Below are 9614 nucleotides of genomic sequence, written 5' to 3' on the forward strand. Positions count from 1 at the left end.
AGCACGCCAGGCACTCCTGTCTTCCACTGCCTCCCGCAGTTTAGTCAAACTCATGTTCGTATCTTCGAGAACACTGTCCAACCATCTCGTCCTCTGTCGTCCCCTTCTCCTTGTGCCCTCAATCTTTCCCAACATCAGGGTCTTTTCCAGGGAGTCTTCTCTTCTCATGAGGCGGCCAAGGTATTGGAGCCTCAGCTTCAGGATCTGTCCTTCCAGTGAGCACTCAGGGCTGATTTCCTTCAGAATGGACATGTTTGATCTTCTTGCAGTCCATGGGCCTCTCCAGAGTCTCCTCCAGCACCATAATTCAAAAGCATCAATTCTTTGGCGATCAGCCTTCTCTATGGTCCAGCTCTCACTTCCATACATCACTATTGGGGAAACCATAGCTTGAACTAGACGGACCTTTGTTGGCAAAAACAAACTATAGAGATTGTAATGGGGCGCCCAAAAACAGGGCAGTTATGATTGGACAAGCTTGGTGGGCTCTGCCTGCTGGTTGTTGGGTGGCAGGGAGGCGCAATGCAGTAGAGCATAGCTGGCTAGCTGTCAGTCAACCTGAGTAGGGACAGAACAGAAGAAGAGTCTTGGATCAGGCCAGTGGTCACCTTCTCATCCAGCATCCCATTCTCACCGTGGCCAACTAGAAGCCTCTTGGGAACCCTGCAAACACAAGAGCACTTGCGATTCCCCACAGCTGGTGCTCAGAGCCACACTGCCTTCAACAGTAGGAGAACACAACCAAAACGCATTCTGCGCTGCAACATTCCATGCTGCAGCATCTTGCTGCAGGGCCCATTTGCTATACAGTGGTAACTCAGGTTACATACGCTTCAGGTTACAGACTCCGCTAACCCAGAAATAGTGCTTCAGGTTAAGAACTTTGCTTCAGAATGAGAAAAGAAATTGTGCTCCAGCGGCGCGGCGGCAGCAGGAGGCCCCATTAGCTAAAGTGGTGCTTCAGGTTAAGAACACTTTCAGGTTAAGAAAGAAAGAAACCTCCAGAATGAATTAAGTACTTAACCCGAGGTACCACTGTACAACAAGCCACGCTCGAAAGGAGTCTGAGGTGCGTTTGATACCCAGAACCATTTCCCCACTACCCACAACTGCTCTCGCAATATCTCCTGCGGTACTAGTGGCCCTATCTCCCACTTCACCTTCCGGTTTTATTTAAATTGAACTATATTTATTATTGCACTTGTATTTTGCTCCAAGGAGCTCAAGGGAATGCACATGATTTTGGCCACTTCCCGTTTAATCCTCAAAACAACCCTGTGAGGAAGGTTGGATTGAGAGATGGCAGCTGGTCCGGTGGACATGTGAGAAAATGAAACAGTTTTGGGAACAGATTTATAACGAATTGAAAAAGATATTTAAATACACTTTCCCGAAAAAGCCGGAAGCTTTCTTGCTAGGCTTGATGGGAGAGGAAATAGAAAAAGCAGGTCAAAGGTTATTTATGTATGCTACGACTGCTGCCAGAACTTTGTTAGCCCAAAAATGGAAAGTACCAGAATGACCAACAATAGAGGAGCAGCAGACGAAGATGGTTGATTATGTGGAACTAGCAAAACTGACCTGTAGAATCCGAAATCAGGAGGAAGCAAAATTCGAAAAAGATTGGAGTAAATTTATGGAGTACATAAATCATAACTGTAGAATTTTGAAGACTCTGGCAGGACGGAAATAAACCTTATGATGTAGATAGGATTGGATACAATAAGAAACTGTGGGAAAGTAACTGACGTAAGAAAACCTGTTGAAGGGAGGGAAGGAAGTCAATGCTCATCAGAGTGTGGGGAAAGAATGTGGGGCAATGATTGTTGAATTTTACTGTATTTTGTTTGTATTAAATGAAACACCAATAAAAAGCATTTATTAAAAGAGAGAGAGAGAGATGGCAGCTGGTCCAAGGTCACCCAGTGAGTTTCATGCTGAGCAGAAACCTGAATCCTAGTCTCCCAGGCCCAGAGCAGCCTTCCCACCCCAAAGTCCCCCTTTTCCAGCGCTTGGACTATCCAAGGGCACCCTGCTCTCCCCGCCTCCTCCAAGGCAAACTATCCGTGTTCTGCATCCTCCCCAAATGCATTTGTCTGGTGTCCTTGAACCACGGTAACTGGTTTTACTGGATGGAGGGTGTGTGTGAATGTGTAGGTGTAAGAACGTCCGGAACATAGACTACAGGACAAAAGTAATAGTCACGCAGATCAGTCCACCCACCTTTGCCTCTGGCCACACCACCAACTGGCCTGTGGCTCCCAGGAAGCTGCCCAGAAGGGAACACAGTCTTCAGATGCCCCCCATCCCGGCATTAAACAGAGTTATGGAGGACTGAATCACATGTGTATGTAATAGCATAATAAGAGTCCTGCTGGACCAGGCGTGTGTCTCAGCTAGTCCAGCATCCTGTTTTCGCAGTGGCCAGACAGGTGCCTCTGGGAAGCCTCTGGGCCAGACTCTCCACCTTCCGTGGTTTTCAGCAACTGGTATCCAGAGGCATATTTTATGTAGAGTTTCTGGTGTCTCATCACAACCCCTTTGCTCACCAGCTGAGGCCCATTCACACACATGTTTGCTCAACATGCAAGCAGTTTTTGGAGTGCAAACTGGACCAGGGATAATTCATGCAAGTGGTGGAGGCAGTGGGATTGTGGCAGCAAGCAGGTTGCACCGTGACACACTACACATGTCTATAGAGCATCTGAATTGAACCAAGCCATGTAAGTGTGTACACAGAGAAAGAGAGACTTATTCATTGTTGTTTACTGCCGGTGTTACCGATGAACCCAAAGCTTCTTAACATCAAAATGGATTGAGAACATCTGGTAAAAACCTAAAAACACAGCTAAACAGATAAAAGGCAGACCTACAGACCCCACCCCACTAAAAGAAGCGACAATGCCACCCTTCAAATTGTTGTTGTTGTTTATTGTGGCGCTGTGGGTTAAACCACAGAGCCTAGGGCTTGCCAAGCAGAAGGTCGGCGGTTCGAATCCCCATGACGGGATGAGCTCCCGTTGCTTGGTCACAGCTCCTGCCAACCTAGCAGCTCGAAAGCACATCAAAGTGCAAGTAGATAAATAGGTACCGCTCCAGCGGGAAGGTAAACGGTGTTTCCGTGCGCTGCTGTGGTTCGCCAGATGCAGCTTAGTCATGCTGGCCACATGGCCTGGAAGCTGCACGCCGGCTCCGTCGGCCAATAAAGTGAGATGAGCGCCGCAACCCCAGAGTTGGTCATGACTGGACCTAATGGTCAGGGGTCCCTTTACCTTTACCTTTACCTTTACCCTGCATTCAAAGACCTTGGGGCAGTTCACAAGATAAAAATACAGGATAGAAGCACAAAATAAATAGTTAAATCAAGGGCCAAAGCCCAGGGGGTTTGCTATTCCCAGTGTTGAAGAGAGGATTAAGCAACCAACTGCCTGCATCTCATAGGAATTCAGTAAGACCATAAGTCTACATAGGTCCACCTAGCTCTACATTGTCTACAATGGCAGGCAATGGTCCTCCAAGGTTTCAGGCAGGAATCTTTCTCAATCATACCTGGAGAAGCTGAGGACAGAACTTGGGGCCTTTTGCAATACAGAGCAGGCATTCTGCCACTGAGATGTGTATCCCATCTCGGTTCACGTGGAGATGAGTAAGCAGGTGAAACAAAAGTTCCTGGGCATCCAGCCTTCCCTCAATTCAAAAGACAGCCGATGTTAAAAATGAGTCGATGAGCAGGGATATAGATTGTTGTCATGGGCTTAGCCAAGGGGGGCCGGCAGGCGCAGCTCCCCCTGCTAAATCAATAAAAAAACTAAGGGTCTGCTCCCCCTAAAAAAAAATCCTGGCTACACCCATGATTGCTGTGCATGTCATTTGCTGGGTGTAAACACACAGACGTGATGATTATCAGTTGTGAAAAACTACCTTTGGGCTTTTTGCTTTTTTCCTGCACATAATAATCATTCCACTTGGAGACTGTATAATATATCTCTAGGAGACTTCACCGATTTTTAAGTACTGGTGGTATGGGGTTTTGAATCGCAATGACCAGTTCAAAATAGGGCTACCTTGAAATGACTCCTTCCTTCCTTCCTTCCTTTTAATGTATATGGTTAGTTGTTGGCATCTGTCTGTCTCAGGAGACCATGGAGGAATGCACCTTTGGGGGTGAGGTCAAGCTGTTGCAGAATTGCAGCATCTGCTGTGGCTGTAGAGACCAACACAGAAGAGACATGTTTTGTTGCAGCTGGGGCAGATGAAGGCACCCGGTTGTGCTGCTGCAGACTCACCATGGCGTTTCTCCTCTCTGGGCTCCTCACAGCGGTCATTCCTCCTCTGGTCACTGCTTCGGATGCACAACCTGATTGTCTGTCTCCAGGCACTGCGGTCACCTGCAAAGGATTCCTATGTGGCGGGCTTGACGTTGCCAGCCTTCATGTCACATAGAGCATGTCTTTGGGGATCCTGCCATCTTCCGCTCTGTGGACATGGCCAAGCCAGCACAGTCACTGAGACAGGAACAGTGGCGTAGCGTGGGTTGTCAGCACCCGGGGCAAGGCAAGTAATTTGCGCCCCCTAACCCGTAGATTTGCGCCCCCTAACCCGTGGATTTGCACCCCCTAACCCTAACCCCCAGATGTTGCGCCCGGTGCAGCCGGCCCCCCCTGCACCCCCCACGCTACGCCACTGGACAGGAATGTATATACCATGCTGTAAACACAACTTCTTGGGCAGTTAACCTAAAGATTACACAGGATGGCCTGTTGTGATCTTTAACAAATCTTTCAGCAGAGTTTCAGACACCCTGCAGCATAATTTCTGGGCCCTGGAACAGTTGCTACAGAGATTGGTGTGCTGCAGATAGGCAGTAGCAAGAAAAACGCATGACATGTCCCAGGGAATTGCCCCCTGTAGGAAATTCTCTGTAGGGAAACAGTATCGGGTGATGAGTAATGGCTTTTCCCAAAGCCTTTGCTAATCCTGTAAGCAAGCATACCTTGACTAACTGGCCTGTTTCCTAAACCCTGAGCAATGAGACTGCTTTGACTATTTCCCCCACCCACCCACCCCGCTGGCCTCCTTCCAGTTCTGAGGAGACACTGCCTATCATAGCTCTCCAACCTAAACAAGACTCCCAGTCGCATGACATCTGCATAGATACATAGGGAGGGAGAAGCATGTTCCCAATCTAGACAAATTCCTGTGGACCTGTGAGGAGAGACTGTAGCTTATTCGCATCTTTCACATGCAAAAAGCCCCAGATTCGGTCACTGGCATCTCCAGTCAAAATGCACAACTAGGAGGTGGTGGGAAAAGGCCTTTCTCTCCCTGAGATCCTACGAAGTTGTCATTAGTCACAGTCAACAACACTGGGCATCAATGGACAAAAGTCACAAGGCAGGTTTCCATGTTTCTAAGTTCTGCTCAAGTCAAGAGCCTGGCAAGATTGTGCAAAGATGACCTATGTGTATATCAAATTTTCATGTTAGCTCACCACCTAAAACCCTTCGGTCCTGTTGGATCAGGCCAAAAGCCCATCTAGTCTAGCATCCTCTTCCCACAGTGGCCAACCAGTTGCCTATGGGAGGTCTTGTGCTCCACAGCAACTGGTATTCAAAGGCACACTGCCTTTGAAAGTAGAGGTAGAACATGGCCATTGTGAGTAGTAGCCACGGAGCTACACACACACGCATGGTCTTATTCCCGCTCAGTTACCTACAGCGCAAACCCAGTGAGCATACAAGTGAAAGATCTTTTTCTGTTATTGGTACAGCGAAAGAAAAAGAAAATATTAACGGCAGCTTTTTCTGGTAACAATGTATCTCAAAAGAGGCTCCTATATTGAAGCTTTAGAAAATATGCACATTAAAAAGCAGTGGTTTATTCAATCAAAAGTTCTTTTAATCAGTCAATTGTCCTACTGTTAGTCCTGATCTGGATGGATGTGTGTATTTGTCAACTAATAGGCCAGAAGTGTCTGCGCTGAAAGCACCAATTACTTGTTGAGTTGGGAAGAACAGCCAAGTTCAGTCCCCAATCCTCTCTAACCAGTTATCAGTCCTAGCAAAGAAAATACACTAACTTTCTGTTTCACCCCTGACTGGCAGGGACTTGTGGAATCAGCCACTGCAATCCAGCTATCTTATTGGAGGAAAGAACTGCTGATCTGCTCTCTTCTATGCTGCAATGCCACCACTACAGATGGACAGTGGTGGTGTTGCAGCTGCCAAGCTACTCTTAGGGTTCCAACTGGCCCCAAGAAGCTGCTGGCTTTGGCCTGGAGATGCACAATCACAACATGCTGGGTTGCCCTGTCTCCAGACCACTAACAGAACCTCAACAGGTTGTTTACACCTGGATTTGCTATAGGCTGCCATTGTGGTGCTAAACGCATCTAACCGTTCGTGATACAAACATGTCATGCTTACTTTTGCCAGTATAATCCTTTTTGACAAGAGAGCAATTATTACTGCTGAACATTGGCATTGTCAGTAACCTATTTTTGTGCTCTTAAATCCCTTTATTATAGCCTCCAACTTAGTTACAAAGTTGAGCTTCAACAATAACTTCAGCAGCCCCAGTGGAGTACTGTATATATTGTAAATTGATGTAAATTGGTACCATGGAAAGAGCTAGATGCCTGAAATCTACTTTTCCTAGTGCTGTGAACCTGCCCTATTATGAAGTCCATTGGTTAGACAGGCTTTTTAGCAGAGGTATTGATTTGATTTTTGTTGAGAGTAAGACTGTCCAGCAATTAAAACATATTAAAAAGTTTTCATATACAATGGTACCTCTGGTTACGTACTTAATTTGTTCCAGAGGTCCGTTCTTAACCTGAAACTGTTCTTAACCTGAAGCACCACTTTAGCTAATGGGGCCTCCCGCTGCTGCCGCGCCACCGCTGCATGATTTTTGTTCTCATCCTGAAGCAAAGTTCTTAACCCGAGGTACTATTTCTGGGTCAGCAGAGTCTGTAACCTGAAGCGTATGTAACCTGAGGTACCACTATACATTCATCTTCTCTGAAGCCTTATTAGGCAGATGGCACTAATGTCTCCTGTCTCCCTTCTGTTTGCCATCCCTTTATAGTGAGTTGTGTACGTTTTCTTCTGCTATATGCAGTAAAATCTAGTAAAGTAGAGCACTTGAGAGAGTCAGATTTCACACGGCAGTGGACGTTGAGTCTTTTCACCATCCCTTCCTTCCCCCAAAATAGGGACAGGAATCGAGTTGGTAATGGAACTTCAACCAAACAATTGTGTCAGTCCTCTACATACCAAGTTCTATTATAAGATCCCAACAGTTAAGGAAGGTATCACAACACATTGTGTTTCACCTCTTGACTGCTCCTTTGGAAAATGCTCAAGGGTGTCAAGTGTTCCAAAGATCAATGCTCCTAATTTAGCAATGGCTCCGGCTATTAAGAGCCAGTGTGGTGTAGTGGTTAAGAGCGGTAGTCTCGTAATCTGGGGAACCGGGTTCGTGTCTCCGCTCCTCCACATGCAGCTGCTGGGTGACCTTGGGCCAGTCACTCTTCTCTGAAATCTCTCAGCCCCACTCACCTCACAGAGTGTTTGTTGTGGGGGAGGAAGGGAAAGGAGAATGTTAGCCGCTTTGAGACTCCTTAAAGGGAGTGAAAGGCGGGATATCAAATCCAAACTCTTCTTCTATTAGGAAGATGCTAGGAGGAACAGAAATGTGCCATGAAAACTAGCCTACAGCTCTTAGACACAGTGGAGAACGCTGCCCTGTTGCATTTGTCTAAATAAGAACCATGTGCCAGTTGAGTTGGCTCTTGTACATGGAATAGGAGGGCAGAATTCCTTGTCCTTTGACCCAGATGTCTTTTTCATTGTGGTTTTTAATTTTTTTAATAAAAAAATAAATTTCACAAAACATATATGCATCTTAAATTACAAAAGCATTGGAATAAACAGGCCCACTGCCCTGATCCACCAAACTCTTCTTATGTCTTTACGTACTTATTCCATGCAGGAAGATTGCAGGTAGAACAGACACATGTAGACTTTTAGGGCAATGTGCTTGATCCCAGTTCCCTATATTCTTTTTGCCTCTATGCCTTCAGGCTCAATTCCTGAAAAGGGTTGTAAGGTAACAAACCAAGAAGTCTCCTCTTTAGTTGGGTGCACAAGAGGAGGAAGGGGTGGGCTCCATGGGGAGGAAGTGGGGCTCAAGCTGGCATGATTTTCGTTACCTATATCTAAACTCAGCCACCATGCTAGAAGCACACAGGGCAAACTAGTGAGCAGGCAAGAGTAAACCCAAGGCCTTACTTTTCTTGGCCAACTACACCTTCCCCTAGAGATGGAGGAGAAATTCAATCCAGTATGCCTTTAAAGCTGAATCTATCAAATGTTCACCTTCCAAAACAGTAAGGTAAAGGTAAAGGGACCCCTGACCATTAGGTCCTGTCGTGGCCGACTCTGGGGTCGTCTGGGGTCATCTCCTTGATCCTTGCCCATCCTGGCTTATAAAAGCTAGCCGGGAAGGACTGGGCAATGGGCTTCGTGGGGTGGTGAATGCTTCCCTCCGTGAGGGAGCCTTCCCAGACTCGCTGAAAGAGGCGGTTATTAAACCGCTTCTTAAAAAACCATCTTTAGATGCGGCCACGATAGCCAACTATCGCCCAGTCTCAAATCTTCCATTCTTGGGCAAGGTGATTGAGCGAGTGGTTGCTGAACAACTCCAGGCACGCCTGGAAGAAGCGGACCATTTGGATCCCTTCCAGTCGGGATTCAGGCCTCATCATGGGACTGAAACTGCCTTGGTCGCACTGGTTGATGATCTCCGGCGGGCTAGGGACAAAGGTGAGAGCTGTTTCCTAGTTCTGCTGGATCTCTCAGCGGCGTTTGATACCATCGACCATAACATCCTTCTGGACCGTCTTGAGGGGCTGGGAGCCGGGGGCACTGTTATACAGTGGTTCCGCTCCTTCCTCCTGGGCCGTGTTCAGAAAGTGGTGGTGGGGAATGAGTGTTCAGACCCCTGGGCCCTCACTTGTGGGGTGCCTCAGGGTTCTGTCCTCTCCCCCATGCTTTTCAACATTTATATGCAGCCTCTGGGAGAGATCATCAAGGGATTTGGGCTGGGTGTTCATCAGTATGCAGATGATACCCAGCTCTACCTCTCTTTCAAATCAGAACCAGTGAAGGCGGTGAAGGTCCTGTGTGAGTGCCTGGAGGCGGTTGGAGGTTGGATGGCGGCTAACAGATTGAGGTTGAATCCTGACAAGACAGAAGTACTGTTTTTGGGGGACAGGAGGCGGGCAGGTGTGGAGGATTTCCTGGTCCTGAATGGGGTAATTGTGCCCCTGAAGGACCAGGTGCGCAGCCTGGGAGTCATTTTGGACTCACAGCTGTCCATGGAGGCACAGGTCAAATCTGTATCCAGGGCAGCTGTTTACCAGCTCCATCTGGTACGCAGGCTGAGACCCTATTTGCCTGCGGACTGCCTCGCCAGAGTGGTGCATGCTCTGGTTATCTCCCGCTTGGATTACTGCAATGCGCTCTACGTGGGGCTACCTTTGAAGGTGACCCGGAAACTACAACTAGTCCAGAACGCGGCAGCTAGACTGGTGACTGGGAGCGGCCGCA

This window comes from Podarcis bocagei (assembly GCF_964188305.1).
Source record: "Podarcis bocagei genome assembly, chromosome: 1".
In the NCBI taxonomy this organism is placed as follows: domain Eukaryota; kingdom Metazoa; phylum Chordata; class Lepidosauria; order Squamata; family Lacertidae; genus Podarcis; species Podarcis bocagei.